Source organism: Ursus maritimus, unplaced genomic scaffold, assembly GCF_017311325.1.
Source record: "Ursus maritimus isolate PB19 unplaced genomic scaffold, ASM1731132v1 scaffold_2, whole genome shotgun sequence".
Taxonomy (NCBI): domain Eukaryota; kingdom Metazoa; phylum Chordata; class Mammalia; order Carnivora; family Ursidae; genus Ursus; species Ursus maritimus.
In genome coordinates this window covers 27,129,287-27,149,325 of record NW_024424452.1, presented here as the reverse complement: position 1 = coordinate 27,149,325, position 20,039 = coordinate 27,129,287, and positions in this window count along the sequence as shown.

The window sequence follows — 20,039 nt, the reverse complement described above, 5'->3', positions numbered from 1 at the left end:
ACAAGTGGTCAATGGAAAGCTTGGGTATTACCCAAGCAAAGCCACCCAGCTGCAGGTTAGTGACATAAGCAGTAAGTACTTTGAAATCATGGTGCTCTGGGTAATCAAGGAAGGCTTCCTGGAGGAGATGCCTAAGCTGGGTCCTGAAGAACGGAAAGTCACAAGACTAAAGGTCTGTAAAGTGGAAGGGGGATGGAGGAGCAGAGGGGATGAGATCTTGAAAGACAAAGCCAAAAAAAGTTCCAGCATCGAGGGACATTTCCATCAACCGTTCCTCAACTTTGGATAATGTAATGCTCCTAGCCTGCTTACTTGGATTTAAACATCATGCATGATCTGCAACTTCTCGGTCTTTTTCATTTGTAGGAAAAATAATAAAGGTGATTCCCTTTTATCTATATCATGTTTGGGTGAGACAGAATTAGGCAATAGGAGAGTTTGCATATGTTGAAAATGTTCTGATACCAAGTTGGAGAGAAACATGGGAAAATATTTACTCAGAATAGGTGCAGTAGGTGATTTGGTAGACAAAGTAATGGATTTTTTTCCCTGAAGATTTATTTATTTGAGAGGGGGTGGGGGAGGGGCAGAGGGAGAGACGGAATCCCAAGCAGACTCCTGCTGAGCGCTGAGCCTGACGCAGGGCTCGACCTCATGACCCTGAGATCATGACCTGAGCCGAAATCAAGAGTCAGATGCTTAACTAAGTTACGCAGGTACCCCCAAAGTAATTAATATTTACCCGCTATACAGTCAGCGAATTTGGCCTTTAAAGGGTCATACGCATGAAGGATGCTTCAGGAAACTTTTTCCTCATTTGTACGGATGATGTTTCATGAACAGAAGGTACAGATACAGATGTAGTTCAAAGAGAAGAACATTTTCTCGCTCTGGGTCTTCCTTAATTATAATTTTGGTTCTTTAATACTTTGAAGAAAAAATGTATTTCATTTCTTTCACAATAAGATCTGTAGATAGAGATTTCACTGTGGTATTGAGGTTGCGTGCAAATAACCGGAGCCGCTAGGGTAACCACAGCCAACCTAATTAAAGGCAGGTGGACTCTGCCACTGAGATGCGTCACCCAGAACTACAATTTCTTTTTTTTTTTTTTAAAGATTTTATTTATTTATTTGACAGAGACAGAGACAGCCAGCGAGAGAGGGAACACAAGCAGGGGGAGTGGGAGAGGAAGAAACAGGCTCATAGCAGAGGAGCCTGATGTGGGGCTCGATCCCATAACGCCGGGATCATGCCCTGAGCCGAAGGCAGATGCTCAACCGCTGTGCCACCCAGGCGCCCCCAGAACTACAATTTCTAACTCACGTATCATTGCTTGATTCTTTGTTGACTGTTCTTCTTCCAGGGATTGGCATCCCTTAGGATTTGTTTAAAGCTCTCAGAAATATTTTTCCCTGTGTGGGCACTTTACTTCTAGGTCAGGGGAATTTTACGTGAATGTCTACAGAGCGTGTCCCAAAACACATTCTATCCCGAACGCAACGAACATTCTGGAGGCGGCTTTCATTCGGAAATTCGGTTTGTCTTCTGAAAGTACTAGAAGGTTAGTAGATTCTTGTGCCTGAATATTTAGACTTCACATCGGCTACATTCAATTTGGTTTTACCCATAATGTTTGGAGTCTAAAGGAACCAAATCGCAGAAAGTGCAATTTTAAAACTTTTGAAATAAAGTCGTGTCTGGGTGGCTCGGTTGGTGACTGAGCACCTGACTCTTGATCTCAGCTCAGGTCTTGCTCTCAGGGTTGTGAGTTCAAACCCTACGTTGGGCTCCACGCTGGGCATGGAGGCTACTTTAAAAAAAAATTGAAAAATTTCCTTTTAATACTGTCGATGGCAGTCAATGAAAGGGGAAATCTGTCGTTCAAAGATCAAGTATGTAATGGGAGTTTAAAGGTGACAAGAAGAGCTGTGAATGGCAGCCAACCAACTGAACACAAGAGAGTAATTAATAATTGAGTAACATTTTGGGTATATATATCAGTTAAAAGCTTTTCTTTTCCTAGTTCCCGGTAAGCCTGTCTTTCCTTAAATGAGTCTTTAATTCATGCATATATTCTTCTTTCTCTGTCGAATGGTCACATCAAACCCCCTCTGTCCTTCGACTCCTCCCCCCCAGCCATGGCCACCACCCAAACACTCCAGGACAGCATCACTGTGGTGAGGCTAGGGACCAGAGCCCTGAAGTGGCACGGTGGCCGTGCTTTTAGAGAGGGGTAGCAGGGACCCCCTCTTTGGATCAGCTCTAAGGGAGAATTTTGAAGTGAGTAAACATTCCGCAGGCGGCTCCTGTTTGAAACCAGGTTTATCTTCTGAAAGTATTAGGAACCTAATGGATTCTTGCACCCGAAGACTTAGACCTCGCATTGCCCATTTTCTTTTCAGAGCTGCTCTCTTTCCTCCTGCTGCCCTTTTCCTGCAATCTCTCCAGCTATAATGCTGTGTCTTCCAAATTGGTCCTACCCTTGCCACTCAAAACTCCCATCCTCTTCGTGTGGCTGATTTCAGCTAGATGTGGAGAAGTAGTTTATTAAACTAATTTACTACGATGTGGATGAGAGCTTTTCTAGCTGAGGGTTTTATTTATTTATTTTTTATTTTTTAGTTGCTAGCACAAATCTCCGGATGGAATTTCAGGAACTACTGCTGGGGTGGGAAGGGGTGGAGAGAAGAGGATGTATCTTTGGCAGAAGACTTCTGATACGCTTTCTGTTATGCCGTCCACTTCCCACTGGCTCAGACCAGCCGAGCAAGGATCGTCACAATGTATTGTGAACTTTCCATAACGGTTGGTCATGATCTATTTGCATATTTGTGTTTCCTACCAGGCCGTGAGCTTCTGGAGGGGAGAATATATTTCTTATTTATATTTGTATCTGAAGGGTCCAGCACACAGCAGAAACTCTGTTCACAGTGTTGAATGAAGTAACGTAGCTGGTGGAATTCTCATCTGTTGTTTTTTGATGGTGCTAAGAAATTGGCACTGATCTCACCTTTTTAAAAAAAGATTGTATTTATTTATATGAGAGAAAGAGAGGGAGCAGCGGGGAGGGGCAGAGGGAGAGGGAGAAGCAGACTCTCTGCTGAGCAGGGAGCCTGACCTGGGGGGATGGGGTTCGATCCCAGGACCTGGGATCATGACCTGAGCCAAAGGTGTCAATGACTGAGCACCCAGGTGCCCTTGGACTATTCTCACTTTCGTTTTCATCCCCATATGCAGGCAGCTGTTCTGTCTTAAGCTCAGCACAGCCCAGACCATCACCTACTCCAACCCCAGGCTCAGACAGTTATGTTTTCTTAGGGATGCTTATGACTTGGAGGCTTTGGGTCCCCATACCCAACTTGCACATGTCCCTCAGAAGGGCATCTCTTCACACCTCTACAAGGCTGGATTGTTTGTCTTTGAGACTAGGTAGAATTATGGTAGTTGGACTCTCTGAATTACTGAGAAACCTTTTGTAATGGTTAATTTTATGTGTCAAGTTGACTAGGTCCTGGGAGGTCTAGATACTTGGTCAAACATTCTGGGTGTTTCTCTGAGGGTGTTTTTGGATGCGGTTAGCATTTAAATCAATAGAATGAGTCAAGCAGATTACTCTCCCTAATGTGGGTGGGCCTCATCTCATCAGTTGAAAGCCTGAGTAGAAGAAAAAAGGCTGATGTCCCCGAAGGTAGAAAAACTTCTTCCTGCCTGACTTCAAACTGGGACACTGGCTTTTTTTCCTGCCTTTGGACTCAAATGGAAACATTAGCTCTTTCTGGGTTTCAAGGCTGCTGGACTTCAGATGGGGACACACCATCAGCTCCGGTTCCCAGGCCTTCAGACTCAGGCTGGAACTAAAGAATCAGCTCTCCTCGGTGTCCAGCATCCAAGTCACCTGGTAGAGGGATTTGCCTCCATAATCATGTGAACCAATTCTTCATAATCTCTCTCTCTCTCTCTCTCTCTCGTACATCCTATTGGCTTTGTTTCTCTGGAAGACACTGACCAATACCCCCCTTGTTTATGTACGTATTTCACAGTTTGTGGTTCACGCATTGTGCTTGTCTGTGGGCAATGACCACCAGCTCCTAACTGTTAACAGAATTACACTGAACATCACGTTCTGGGACCCCTGAAATCATAACGTAGGAGGTCATCCACCCTAATCCACAGCCTCTCTATGAGGACCACAAATCTCTATAACCTGAAAATAGCAGTTCAACCGGATAGCCAGATAATTGCCAAATAACAGAATGAGGCAAGTTCACTCCGGCTTGACAGCGGATAGAGTACGTATGTTGTGAATTCTGTGACTGTTGGGGGCTGAGAATGGACTCCAGTTAGACCGTAAGCCCTTTTGGAGCTGAGACCGTTAAGGGCTCGGGCTGGGTTCTCTGCTCAGCGGGGAGCCTGCTGCTCCCTCTCTTTCTGCCTGCTGCCCCCCTGCTTGTGCTCTCTGTCAAATAAGTAAAAATCTTAAAAAAAAAAAAAAAAGTACAGCAAATGACTCTGCCTATATTGTGTTATTGATGGTATGAATATTCTGGGAAATATGTAAAGGAAATGAGACATCCTGTCATCTTCCCTAATCATCTTTATTGCAAATATGAAATTTATGCCCTCACTTTGGATTGAGATACAAGTTGTCATTATCTGTTTATATGTGTTCTTTGTCCCTGAATTCTTTCCAAACGTTTGGCTTACTTCCTATGTATCTACATACGTACGTACTCTCATAGAGCTGAAAATTTAGAATTGAAATTTTTCCCAACTGGCTGCTCAAAAGCCATTCTTTTTGAGCATGAGTAAGAAAAAAATTGCAGTATTAAGGTTCCTCTTACTAATCCCATGGAGGCAAACTTGAACTTCAAGTTACTAAGGCTACTTTTTCCACCATCGAGTGAGGACTTGGCTCCTTTGATCTGGAGACCTGCTATTTTCTTCTTTTGTGATTCAAATTCTTTCCTACTGTCTTGACTGAAACAGATTTTCCTGACCATATTCCATGAGAATGTGTTCATTCTCCCCTGAGAATATGCATTTGAAAAATGTGTTGCATTGTTCTGGAGTTGAATTCGGCGAACATTTGTACATCTATCCTGTTTATGAACGTACACACTGACGTGCCTTAAGGTCACGTGGATCTTTTCTGTGGTTACTCTTTCTGTATTTCCTGCGTCTTCATTTTAGGTTCCTTTCTGTTGTTTCAGTATTAGAACCAAACTGTTGTGGGGCACCTGGTTGGCTCTGTAAGTTGAGCGTCGGACTTGTGGTTTCCGCTCAGGTCATGATCTCATGGGTCCTGGGAACAAGTCCAGCACTGGGTTCAAGCTCTGCGGGGAGTCTGCTTGGGATTCTCTCCCTCTTCCCCTCCCCGCATGCATGTGCTCTCTCTCTCTCAAATACATAATTTTTTAAATAAATTATTAAAAAATAATCAAACTGTTGTGGGTAGAAGAGAGAGACAGACACACACATGAAGAAACAGACTCTTAACTACAGAGATCACAGTGATGGTTCCCAGGGGGGAGGTGGGTGAAACAGGTGATGGGGAAGAAGGAGCGCACGTGCCATGATGAGCGCTGGGTGACGAATGGAAGTGTTGAATCACTGTATTGTACTCCTGAAACTAATATTACACTGTATATGAACTACCTGGAATTAAAATTAAAAAAACCAACTATTGTGGGTATAATGGGAATAGTAAGTAGCCATCAGGAAGTGAACTTGGGAGTATGGGAGAGAGAATTCCCTTCGTGGCACACAACGCTTGTCTTTTAGTTCTAGAATTTGAATGGGGATTGATCAAATGGAATTAAGTTCCATGTAAAGTTCAGGTTTGTTAAGTTTTCATGTATCATTCTATCTGACTATCTTCTGTGTAAGAGTTGTAAACTGGAAAATGGAAATAAAAATGACTAAACCAAAGTGAAAGTATTCCCTGTTCACTTGATTTCTTTAATAGCAAGCTTCCAAATTGAAGATCAGGAGAATGTTCTTACACACACACAAAAAGTATGTCAGTACAGGTCCTTGTACGTTTTGGCCAGTTTGTTTTATTTTAATTTTTTGCTACTAAAGGAAAGTGGGGCGGGGGGATCCGTTTATGCTGGGGTTGAATGCCAGAGAAAACGCTTTAATAATAGAGATCTTAATAAAGAAACATGAAATATTACATTAATATACTGAACAGTAAGATATAAACCCACCAGGCAGAAATTATAATCTGTCACATTTTTGCAGACTGTTTTTACTCCATAATGATAAATAATAGGAAAATGAACCACGATTTCCAGGCTTTGGGCCAATAATGAATTTGTGAGAGTAGCGTTAGAGAATTTCCTGCAGGTGATGTGTGAAAATTTTGAATAGAGTTAATGATTGCGCGCGGTTTATTTTACCCTCTGGGAGAAATTGTAGAAAAACGATATATACATCTTGAGTCATTTCTCAACAGTTTGGAGCAATGATGCTTTCACCTGAAGAAATGAAAAACTTCTTACAAGGAAAAAAAGTGTAAAAAATGGTCAATTGTAAGGCTGAGGAGGCAATTTTTAACTGCAAATGCGGATGAAGAATGATGAATAATACTCACAAATCTTAAAAGTGAAAATCGACAATTTATTCCTCCCCACCCTGTTTCGCCCTCCCGTAGACTGGTTTCTTCATGGTCCTCTCAGAACGTTGACATTTGCCCATGTGTCCCCTCCTAGGATATTGTGTCTTTGCCTTTTTTCTTTTTAAATTAGAATTCTGCTCATAAATGCACTTTTGAGGGTGTGTGTGGGGCGGGGGCTTGGTTAGTATTCATTCCTGTGCTGGTTTCGGTCAGTAGAGGCTCTGAAGGCTCTCCCTTCTGTTTTTCCCCCCGGGTTGGGAAAACAGGGCTGGTGCACATGGGGTAACTTAGTGGGCTGGGCCACGTCAGAGCCACAGACATGTCCGTCTTGCTGGAAAATGAGCACACAGGCGATGAGAACTGCCATGTAGATCCTGCACGGGGATCAAGGATGGTGTTGGCTTAGGCAGTCATCTGCGCCATCTTTGAACATTGACCTAGCTCCTCCTCGCTGGTGAGGTCCGGTGCTCAGTCCAGAGGGCCTGGGGCCCTTCAGTGCTCATTCAACTCCTTCCCAGAGGCATCTCTCTGTTTCTAGCCCCAGGGACCTCTCTGTTCTGTCTTCGTCTTCCATTTCACCTCCCTCTGTCTACCTCTCAGGGCAACGTAATCTCAGTCTTCATTGATTCTCCACAAATCTATTAATCATTGCTGGAATTCATGCCCTGAGCCCTTTGGGACTTGACTTTCGATTCTCAGAGGTAAATTACAGGACTGTAGGGGGTATTTAAAAGTCGTCCTTCCATGATGAGTTTCCAAAGCCCGTTTTTGAAATCCAGGGAGCTGATGATTGATTGACTTCTGGGTTATCTGTGCTGTTTCCTTGTGTCTTCCTTCCCTTGAGCTGCAGGGGCTAGGGAAGGGCCATGGATACAATATGTGGTGATGGGGAACTAAAAACAATTCACTCTAGTACCTACTACGCATCCATCCATTGATTTTTTTTTTTTTGAGTAGACTCTAAGCCCAGCATGGACCCCGGTGCAGGGCTTGAACTCAAGACCCTGAGATCAACACCCAAGATGAGATCAAGAGTCAGACGCTTAACTAACTGAGCCACCCAGGCACCCTTTCTATTTATCCATTTATTTAACAAGTAATTATTGAACTGAGTACCTACTCTATGTTTTACAATTGGTGTTCAAAGCCCAGCCCCAGACACCTTGCCCTAAGGCCATCTCTGCCTCTTCCGGCTATGACTATAGTTCTTCTCTCCTGATTCTCAGAACATTTATAGTCTGTACCACCCAACTCAAAGCTTAATAGTATATTATTGTGTATTGCAGGTCACCTCACGTATATCATATTTTTTTCTCCCAACAAAACTGAAGCTCACTTAAGTTAAGGACTATGTTTTAGATTTGTCCTGTATCCCTCCAGCCCAGTGCCTCGCCCAAAGGGGTTCAAGAAATACTTGTTGGTTGAGTTCTGTGTAAATGGGTACTGACATTGGCATTAATTGCATTCATGCACAGAAAGCTCCTGAAATTTAAGAAAACAGATTTCTTTGATTTTGCTAGCTAGTATAATAAATAATATGCCGTTAAATCTCAAGCTGGTGGAGAACAAAGAGGAGAGAAGGTGCAGGATGGGAATTAAGATCAAGGGCAATGGTTCTCAGCTGGGGATGAGTTGGCCCTCCAAGTAGGGTTGTCCGATTTAGCAAATAAAAATAAAGGACACCCAGCTAAATGTGAATTTCAGATAAACAATGAATATTCTTCTCATCTAAATATGTCCCAAAGGTTGCATTTGGGGCATATGAATAAAAATGATTTGCTGTTTATCTGAAATGTATATTTAACTGGAAGTTCTGTGTTTTATCTGGCAACACGACACCTAGGGGTCATTTGGCAATGTCTGGAGACGTTCTGGGGCATCACGACCCAGGGATGGGGGAGGTGCTATGGGCATCTAGTGGGCAGAGGCCATGGGTGCTGCTAAACCCCCCACGTTTCATTAGCTCCCACAACAGAGAATCATCTGGCCCCAAATGACAAGTGTATCAAGTTGAGAAACTTCTACAGGGTATAGAGAACCTAGTTCCAGGGGATTTTGTCTTTCGGGTGCTGTGAACACAGTGCTGAGGGTCTCTGACCTTTTTAAGGGTTTAAAGAAATGGCTGACACTTGAAATGTGTATGTATATACACACATACGCCTTTCGACATGTATACATATTCACACATAGGTATGGCTTCAAAATACAAAAAATCTCGGAAAATTAAAATGAATAAACTTATATGTCTTTAAAAAATGTCATGTTTTGGGACGCCTGGGTGGCTCAGTTGGTTAAGTGGCTGCCTTCAGCTCAGGTCATGATCCCAGGGTCCGGGATCAAGTCCCACATTGGGCTCCCTGCTCAGCAGGGAGCCTGCTTCTCCCTCTGCCTGCCACTCCCCTAGTCTGTGTGCTCTGTCTCTGTCTGAAAAATAAATAAAATCTTTAAAAAAAATTTTTTTTAAATATGTTTGCTGGTCATCTGCAGCTCAATGTACATAATTCTATCATCTATATTCTTTAAATTTATTTTTAAATTCAGTTAATTAACATATACTGTATTATTAATTTCAGTCTATCATATATATTAAATGCGGGATGTGGGTGCATTTTAATACATTTAACATTATGTAAGGTAACCCTCTAAAAGAAAGAGTGTCCAGGTTTTACGGAGGTTTAAAAATAGCTCTGCTGAAGTCCAAAATATTGTTTCTGGGTTGGCGCATGGAAGAAGAATGAGGCATCAAGATATAGAGGATACTAGAATGTTAGGTCCACTTAAAGATTATAGTTGAAATAGCCATAGAATACTTGTTTGAAAGCACAGGATAATTAAGGACAGAAATTAGAGGCAAGGGAGAAAAAAAGAAAAGGCCTTTCTGGGGACATCTGACTGGCTGAGTCAGTACAGCAGGCAACTACTGATCTCAGGGTCATGAGTTCAAGCCCTGTGTTGGGCGTGGAGTCTACTTAAAAGAGAAAGAAAAAGTTTTACTGCACTATCACACATAATATGAAATAATTTGTAGTGTAGTGTCCCAATCCTACCTTCTTTTACAGTCATCAGATGGGTAAGCCATTTATGTCGTTCCCCCGAGAATAAACCCTTGCAATGGCTCTTCATCTCAAGCTGAAGGAAAGCCACGATTCTCACAACAGTTGGGAGATCCAACTCCGAACCACACACCCTAGGGTCTTGACCCTCTGACCTTCGTCCTTATGCCTTTTCTCTTCTCCTCACATTCTCCAGGCACATGTATTGTGCTGTTGCTGTGTAACAGATTGCCCCCAAATGCAATTACAATGACAGACATTTACTCTTTCCTGGAGTTTCTGTGGGGGCAGAAATCTGGGATGGGCTTAGCTGGGTGGTCCCAGTTCAGGGTGTCTCATGAGATTACAGTCAAACATCAGTGGGAGCTGTAGTCCTCGGACAACGTTGACCAGGGCTGGAGGATCTGCTTCCCACCTCACTCACATGACTGTTGGCTGGAGGCCTCAGTTCTTCCCAACATGAACCTCTCCACAGGGCAGCTCCCAACGGGGCTTTCCCGAGAGCGTGAGACGGAAGAGAAAGAACACTTGAGAGAATGCCAACATGTGCTATTTATGGCTGAGTTGTCAAGATACACTTCCACTTCTGCCACACTCTATTCTATACTCTTCTAAACCCAGCCCTCGAGGGCATGAATACCAAGAGGCAGGGATCATTGGGGGCCATCTTAGAAGCTGGATACTCAGGGTCTTTGCACAGGCTCTTCCCTATGATGACCTCGTGGCCAATTCTCTCAGGTTTTTCAATTCTTTGCTCTGATGTATCTTCTCAATAGGGTCTTCTACTCCTACCACCTTGGTTAAAATGGTCACCAGTCCCCTTTTCCCTTATACTATCCCAATCCTCCTTACTCTGATCAACATTATTTTTCAAAGGCACATAACATCTTTTACTACGATATATAGGTTACTTATTTATCACGTTTATTGCCTGTTGTATGTCTCCACCATTCTCTTCCCTCAAGCTCCAGGTGGCCAGGGTTCTTTGTCTATTTTGCCCACCGATGTATCTCAAGTTCCCAGAAAAACATCTGGCATATAATGGGTACTCAGTAGATATATATATTTTTTTGAAGATTTTATTTATTTGACAGAGCACACAAGCAGGGGGAGCGGCAGGCAGAAGAAGAGGGAGAAGCAGGCTCCCTGCTGAGCAGGGAACCCAATGTGGGGCTCGATCCCAGGACCTGGGATCATGATCCAAGCTGAAGGCCAATGCTTAACCAACTGAGCCACCCAGGCGCCCCACTCAATAGACATTTTTGACTGAACGAATGAATAAAGAGCATTGGCAGAAACAGTTAATTTAAAAGTTGACTTAAAATTTGCTGATGTCTCAAATAAAAGAAACAGAGCACGTATCTAAGACTCTTATCTCAAAAGGGAAACTGGAACTTAAGTTTAGCCTTGCACAGGGTAGAAGAAGATAGAAATGAGAGATAAACCAGAAGTCTTTTAATAGCTGCATGCGGGTAAGAATGGACAAATCTGGCCCACAGAGTGCTTTTTATGGCACCCACAAGGTTTAAAGACTTGGAAGATTTCATATTAAAACTGGGTTTCTGGCATCTGCTGAAAAACGGGAAGATCTGGCCCCATGGTTGCTGTGGTCCTCCATTAAATGTCGTGCAATTGTATCTGCCTCCATTAGAAAGTTCACCATCGACTTCATCTCCTGTGGTCTTACAACATTTCCATCACCCACTAGCCATTGTAGCCAGGAGTTTGCCCTCCCTGTTTCCGATGATACACTACGTTGGTGACACTGGCCAGAAAACCACACATTGCTTATTAGCTTAGTTGATAAAGAACATAATACAATGAAGGGACATAGTGCTGTGACAATATTTCCCACATCTGTCCGCTGGTGTAATGAGGAACCTGTTGGTCAGAGATGGTCTAATTCCATCTTGCTCACTATTCAGCACATGTTATATTAATAGTGGTAACATTACAGTATGATTCAGATTTTCTATTCCATTTCTCATGGCAACAACCAATGTTTTCCTTCTGAGTCAGCATTACCTAGATGCCACTGCTGACCAAAATTAGACCATAGATTCTCAACCACAGAAATAGGAGCAGTTGAGAATTGTCTTAATATTGATTGCGTGTGTAGGTCATATAATTAGCCCATGTTTATAGTTCTATGATCTATGTATGGTTGGTACAGAGCCAGAAGGGAAACGCGGCAGCATTTCTCTGTTATGCAAGCGTCGTTACATTATAATGAATAGGTAATTTTACATTGGGCTGATGAGTCATATTACAGTAATCCAATATTTCCTTTGTGAAGTCCCTGAGGTTTATACAAGGAAATCTACTCTAATAATAAGAACAGGGATGCTGAAGCGTACGCCTCTCAGCACCTCCGTCTTTATTTACTAGTTGTGTGATCCTGGGGAAGGAGCTCAACCTTCCACAGCCTCAAGCTACTCAGGATTAAATGAGATTAACTATGTGGAAGCTTGAAGGACTGTACCTAGAACAGAACAGGATCGATCGATGTTAGTATATATATATTTTAATAGAGATTGATTCTTAAGATCCACTAAATGATAGATGAGCCCTTCTCTTGAAATTTATTTCCCTGGGTAGTAGGGGATTACATATTGTGTGCACACAGGACGCTTCTGGAATAGACGTAAATGGGGAAAAGAAAAAGATTGATCTCTTTCCTTTCTACTCTCAAGCCAGGCAAAGCAGACCATGACCCGTTACTTGACATTTCTGTTCTGAATTGACCAAAAAAATTATAGCAGACCCCTAAAACATGTACTGGAATATATCCCATTTTTAAAAAAGATTTTATTTATTTATTTGACAGAGAGAGAGACAGCCAGAGAGAGAGGGAACACAAGCAGTGGGAGTGGGAGAGGAAGAAGCAGGCTCCCAGTGGAAGAGCCTGATGTGGGGCTAGATCCCATAACGCCGGGATCACGTCCTGAGCCGAAGGCAGATGCTTAACGACTGAGCCACCCAGGCACCCCTGAAATATATCCCATTTTTAATCCCAGTCTATAATTCAGCTATAAAAAGCTCACTTATCTTACTAATGCCATAAACCAGCAAGAGTTTGTTTTCATGTTCCCCGACGTCAGGCAATCCTCTTTTCTTCTGGTTGAAATAATTTCTATAACTTTATCACTTTGTAGTCCCCATTCCAATCAACATTAATTTAACAAATATTTAAGCTATGGCTCAGCCTTCATATGAAGCATGAGGGATTGAGGTGAGTCAGAGAAGGACCCTGTTCTCAATAGACAGACGTAAGCAAAATAGAGCTACCAGGTGTGTGTGTGTGTGTGTGTGTGTGTGTGTGTGTGTGTGTGTGTTAAGATTTATGTATTTACCTGAGAGAGAATGAGTGGGGAGAGGGGAAGAGAGAGAGAATCCCCAAGCAGACTCCCTGATGAGCATGGAGCCCCAGGCGGGGCTTGATCCCACAACCCATCAGATCATGACCAGAGAGAAGAAACCAAGTTCCACGCTCAACCCACTAAGCCACCCAGGGGCCCCTTAAAGCTACCACTTATCGTGTGCCCACAGACTGCAGACAAGGCTCTGTGCCACACCCTTTATATCCTGTACTAACAGCTGTGGTGTAGTGAAGAGTTGCTAGCTGCTTCTCCAGCATTCACTTCCTGCCCTCCTTCCCTACAGCTCCCATTTTCCGTTTGGGATCCTCAGGGATGGTAAGTCCACTCCCGGCTCCCGCTGTGGAGCACGTGACCAAGGTTAAGCCAATCGGTGCATTTCCTGCCCCTGACTCGTGATTGGTTCAGAGACTGCCATGTGACCCACTGTGGTCCAATTAGAGTGAACTTCCTTACTTTACCTGGGAAAACCAGGACAAAGGCGTGTTTGCTCTCATTTTTTGGTTTGGGTGTTAATGTTAGGGGCGAATAACTCCTGTAACTGTTTTTATTAGCATGAGGGGAGGGCACAGAAAGAAGCAAGTATCACTGCCAGAACAATGATGATTTCATCATCTCCGGACCAGCCTACGCGGAAAGCCTACACTATCTCTGGGCTTCTCCGTTACAGTAGCTGGTGGATCTTATTTATTATGGAAACCACTTGTGAATTAGGTTTCCTGGGACTTGAAGGAAAGCGTCACACATGATGTCATAGGAAATACCACACCCATTTCTTAGCTCAGTGGACAAGACTATTGTCTTCATCACCAAGCGAATACACACCAGAACTATGACTTAAAATGCACACTCTTTCTATGACAGTATATCCCGCACTTTTAACACAGTCTAAGAGGTAGATGAAAAGTACAGTAGTGACAGAAAGGAAGGAAGGATCCACTCCTGTGTGTTCACGGTGGGCATGGAGATCTTCCAGGAGGAGGAAAAACTGTTGACTGGCTCATGACATATGGCGAACAAATGTTTTCTATTTTATCTTCTTTTACCCTTCTGAACAATATACATTGCCAGAGAACCTAACCCGAGGGTCCCAATCTTTTCATGGATCCTTGAAGACAACATAGGGAACTGAAAGTAAAGCTATCATTCTAAAGCAGAGTTGCACAGTTAATTCAAACACTCCTCCTTTACCATTCCTAAGAGCTGTGTTAGCCTAGTGTGGCTACCCCATGGGCTTGGTCAGCAAGTCCTGTTGTCCCTTTAATGTCACTTTGGTCTGGACCCTTCTTTTGATCTCAGCGCTGTTGTTCATTGTTTCTCGTGTAAAGCCTTGCTACTCAAAGTATGGTCCACTGACCAGCAGGCTCAATATCACACGGGAACGTCTAAGGCTCTCAGAACCTCATCTAAGGCCATCTGGATCAGGATGTCCATTTTGGCACATTAAACTTTGAGAAGCACTTTTGTATTTTACCTCGAGAGCCTTCCAACTGATGATCCCTGCCTCTAACTTTATGTCACCTCCACTCCCCACGCCATTCTCCCGGGTACCATCAAATGACATTTCAGAAGTACTGACTATGTCTCTATCCCGCTAAATATCAGTGGTTCCTTCGCTGGTCCCTTGTGGCCTTCTGGATAATCTCCAAATTCCTTTGATAGAGGGGGCAAATGTGACTCTTTTCTACCCGGGCCGTCTCATCTCTTGCTGGCCCTTGACTCCTACTTACATGGCAGCTTAGCTGTGGGACAGCTCAGTGGTTGAACACATGGGCCTTCGTGGCCTATAGACTTGGGTTCAATATCTGGCACTCCTGGGTGGCTTTGGGAATCTCACTTAACCTCACTGAGGCTGCGTTCATTTGTTAAAAAGAAGAAGAAAAAGAAAAAAGAGGCGTGTGTGTGTGTGTGTGTGTGTAAGAAAAGCCATCTCATAGGCTTGTAATGTACACAGATCCAGAGCTCAGAGCCTGGCCCAGAGCAAGCTCTCAAAATAGTAGCCACTTTTGTTTGGACTTCCCCAAACTCATTAGACTCACACATTTGTGTCTTTCCACGTGCTGTTCCAGCTGCCCAGTAATCCTTCACTCTTCACTTGATCACTCCTATTCATACCTCAAAACGTAGCGCAGTTGTCACCTTCTCCGGGAAGCCTCATTTGTCACCTTTGTCATCTTCTTGGCATTTGTGGCTTACCTCTATCATAGCACTCTTTATAGGCACCAAGTTACATGTGTCTTTGTTTAGTAAAAGGAAGAAATCATATACACCAACAAATGTAGCTTGTTTATAGATGGAACGTGGCAAAATAAGGCGCCCCAGGGCTTGGTTGAAACCTTTTATGCTCCTTCTCATGAGGGTTTCCCAGTATGTGCTTCATGACATACGGTTTTAAGAACCTTATAACTGTTATCTGACAAGAAGCAGATCCCACGGAGCACAGAGGCTGGCCCCATGCTCAATCCCAGGACCCTGAGATCATGACCTGGGCTGAAGGCAGATGCTTAACCGACTGAACCACCCAGGCGCCCCATGTAGTACGCACTTCTGGTGAGTATAACGTGGCATGGTGTCTCTGGAGGACAGTTTAATAAAAGGCATCGGGTGCCTTTGACAATGTGTATATCCTTTGAGTCAGCGATGTCACGTTTAGGAATTCATCCTAAGGGCAGAAAGGATGTCTCCAGGGCTTTACCTGCCAGACTGTTCTCAGAGTTTTCTTGATCATCCCGAGAAGTTGGGGATAGCCTGATTTCCTCAAAACCAAGGAGACTGGTTATGAAAATTACTCTGCAGGCAGCGGGAATGCAATGGAGGACTTGAAGCACACGAGTGACATTGAATGTGTGTGCGCTTCGGGATAATTTTAGAAGCAGTGTGGAGAATGGTCTCTAGTGGGGGGAAAACAGAGAAGATGGTTTTTGCAAGAGTCTAAGTGAAAGATGATGCAGAAGTGCTAAAGCAAGGCCGGAGGAGTGGAGGGGACAGTTGGATTTGGGAGAGATTCCTAAGGTAGAATCAATAGGATTTGTTGACCGACTATGTGTGTGGGGGGGGGGACTGTGACATATTGGAGAGTGAGGTACGAGGGAAAAATGTGAGATTTCTAATTCAGGTGGAGCAGGTTTGGGGGAAGATCTAAGCAGTCTGATTTTGAACATGCTCAGATCGAGGTTATAAATCCCTTTTCTCGGCCATTGCCATGGTGATTCCTTGAGAAGAAAGGAAAGCTTTGAGAGGTGGTGTGAACTGTGGCTAAGTGTTCGGCCTCTGGGACTCGCGGGCTGAGATTGAATGCAGGTCCTACCGCTCACTAGTAAGCAGTTTACTTACTTATTAATGAGGAGCTCTCTGAGCTACAAGCCCCCATCTTGTAGGATGCTGTTTGGAGTACAGAGTTAAGAAGGGTAGGTCTTGCGGCGGGCGCCTGGGTGGCTCAGTCGTTAAGCGTCTGCCTTCAGCTCAGGGTGTGATCCCAGGGTCCTGGGATCGAGCCCCGCATCGGGCTCCCTGCTCAGAGCCTGCTTCTCCCTCTCCCACTCCCCCTGCTTGTGTTCCCTCTCTCTCTGCCTCTCTATGTCAAATAAATAAATAAAATCTAAAAAAAAAAAAATTAACAGTAGGTCTTATAAAGTGCCCAGTATGTAGTAACCACTCAATAAGTATCAGTTCGAAAACAAACAAACAAACAAAAGGGGCGCCTGCGTGGCTCAGGGGGTTAAGAGTCTGCCTTCGGTTCAGGTCATGATCCCAGGGTCCTGGGATCGAGCCCCGCATCGGGCTCCCTGCTCAAGGGGGAGTCTGCTTCTCCCTTTGCCCCTCCCCCACTCATGCTCACGTGCACGCACGTGCTCTCTCTCTAATAAATAAAATCTTAAAAGTATTAAAAACAAAAACAGACAAACAAAAAAGCACCATAATACAGGGAGAGTCTCCATGCACCCTGGGGATTTTCCTCAGACTCCTTCAGTACCCTGTACAGGCACGTAGCCTGGGCTTCTCTCATAATAACTTCATGTCCCAGCACGGTCAAAACACCTGATGCCCTCTCCTTGAGCATTCCGTGCAGAAGCACCAGCCCCAGCTCTCTAGCAGATGCAGGATTTCGGGCCCTAAGTCTTGGGTATATATTTCCTTAGCTTCTTTTCTCTCTCCTAAGCCTCCTTCAAGAGTGTGCTTGAAAGCACACAGTGTGCTTTCTGGAATTCTCTTTAACTCTATTTGCTCTTCCAAATACATTCCCCTCTTTTACCATTTTTCCCAAGACTTCTGGGTATTTCTAAGAAGTGGTGGGGGTGGGGGTGGGGGAACACGGGAGAGGAACAGGGGCTGCAGATGGAGATCGGAAGCCATTGGTGTCGGGGCCACCACAAAGGATAGTTTTAACTAGGAAGGGGTGAAAAATGAGAAGAGAGACTATGGACTCTGGGAAACAAGCTGAGGGCTTCAGAGGGGAGGGGGGTGGAGGATTGGGATAGGCCGGTGATGGGTAGTGAGGAGGGCACATATTGCATGGAGCACTGGGTGTTATACGCAAGTAATGAACCATGGAACTTTACATCACAAACTAGGATGTTCTGTATGGTGACTAACATAACATAATAAAAAATTATTACAAAAAAAAGAAAAATGAGAAGAGAAGAGTTGGAAGAGGAGAAACACTGGAGAACCATCACTGAAGGGGGTGAACAATGGAGAAAGAGCTCGTGACAGAGATGGAACAGTGGGGGGTGGAACCGGAAGGACCCGAAGAGAAGAGTCCTAGAGGGCAGGTGGGGCGGGAGTTTCGAGGAGGGTCTGGCTTGTCAGGTCTTATTGTTTTGGAGAGATCAAGTGGGGTGATGATTGAAACAAAGTTACTGGATATGACAAGAAATGGGGATCTTCGAGCCATTTCAGGGGAATGGAGAGAGGTGACTTGCCGGAAGGACATGAACCAGTCAGTGGTGTAGCGAGGATTGCACGCACACTAGAATGTTATAGTGTCTCTTGTGTGTTTGTGTGTGTTGGAAACTAAGGACATATTTCATTGTGCAAGAGATGAAACCTTAAAACCCAAACTCCTACTTACATGCTTAATTCAATACTCACTCCTCCCTAAGCTGGGAGGAGGTCTGTTGACACACTTGGTCTATTGAAGCCCATGTGCATTTATCTGAGATGCCAAACACGCACATCCAGATTTGCTCTATGGACGCTTATGGGCTCCTAAGACATCGATCACAGGCTTTACAAACAGAACACACCAACAAAACAACCCTGGTCTGATGACAGAAGAGAGTTGCGCTACTCCCAACTCTGCACGATGAAAAGTATACAGTTCTGCTTTGGAACCGACCCTAGGCAACCACTCACCCACTTCCTTTCTCTAGAGAGTTTCTGTAGATGTGCTTCCTGTATAGAGATACATCCTGGGCGTTCCACAGAAACGGAATCATGCCATACACATGTGGTCTGTTACGACTGGCGTCTTTCACTTAGCACAGTGTTTTCAAGATTGATCCATGTCGTAGCATGTTACTGATACTCTGTTCCTTTCTATAGCCAAATACTATTTCACCCTAAGAACATGCCACATTCTTTTTTGTCCATTCGTCTGCTGATGGACATTTCTGTCGTTTCTGGCTTTTTGCATCTCATAAATCATGCTGCTATGAACGGTGGTGCGCACGTTTTTATATGGTTTTTTTTTTCCATTTCCTGCGGGTGCATAGCCAGGATTGGAATCGCTGGGTCCTATGGTAACTGTGTTTACCCTTTTGAGAAGGTGCCAGGCTGTCTTCCTGTGGCTGCACCGTGGTACATTTCCGCCCGCAGCACGTGAGGGGTCCAATTTCTCTCCCCAGTATCTTTTAATAGATCTCTGTTTTGTTTCGGAGACTTCATTGGGTAAATGTCCTAAAGGTGAGGACTCCATCAACCAGCACAATGTAGTAGTGGTAATAATAATAAAAACAGCAAGGACGATGACAGCTGTATTGGGGCCCTCCATGTAACGTCGCGGGTGGTCTCATCTCTCCATCGCGGCAGTCCCCTTGCATAGTGTCTTTAGAAGCTTAGAGGTAAAGAAAGTGAAGCTCAGAGAAATTAAGTGATGTGTCGCATGGGGTAACACAGCTGGCAGGTGGTGGCATCGGGGCTTGAACTCAGATGCGCCAGATTTCAAAGCCCGTGTTTTTGCAAGCCGTGCTGTTCCGATAAGCTCAGTGTTGTGTCCATTTGCAAATTGTTAACACGCTGGATAAAGGATCAAATTACCAAGATGATAATGCATTATTTTCCCTTTCAATCAACCCTAATGACAGTTATAAAAGTATGTGGCACTGGGCCCCGCGGCCGCCCTGGCCCTTTGTAATCATCCAGCATCCCCTACGAGTTTGGCACTGCCAGAGGAGTGAGGCGCTGAGCCAGGATGGGAAGCCAGGGCTGGAAGAGCCACTTAATAATTCCACGCAGATGGTTACCTCAGCCGGTTACTGAGCTTGAAGCATTACCACCCTAGACTAACGCAAACAGGGTTCTGGGCATGGCCGTGGCAGGGCTCCTTTTGTCCCGTAGGATTACAGAATTGTATTACTCACACATTTTTAGAAACAGAATTCATCGTCTTTCAACAATAAAACAGCATGTACTCAGGAGCGATGATCGGAGAATTCAGAAAATTAAAAAGGAAAAGATTTCCCCCAACTCTCCACTCTTAGAAAGGACCACTATTAATATTGTTGTGTATTTGCTCCTACTCTTTTTATTTTCCACGCATTAAAAACATCATTAATTTTTTTTCTGATTGTAAAAGTAATACATATTCCTTGTGGGAACATTGGAGAATTCAAACGAAACATTATTTGTTATCTCAACAGTTCATAGGTAGTCACTCTTACCGCTTTGGTATATGTCATTTCAATGTATTTTTTGGGGGTGCTTTGATGGCTCAGGTCATGATCCCAGGGTCCTGGGATCGAGCCCCACCTTGGGCTCCCTGCTCAG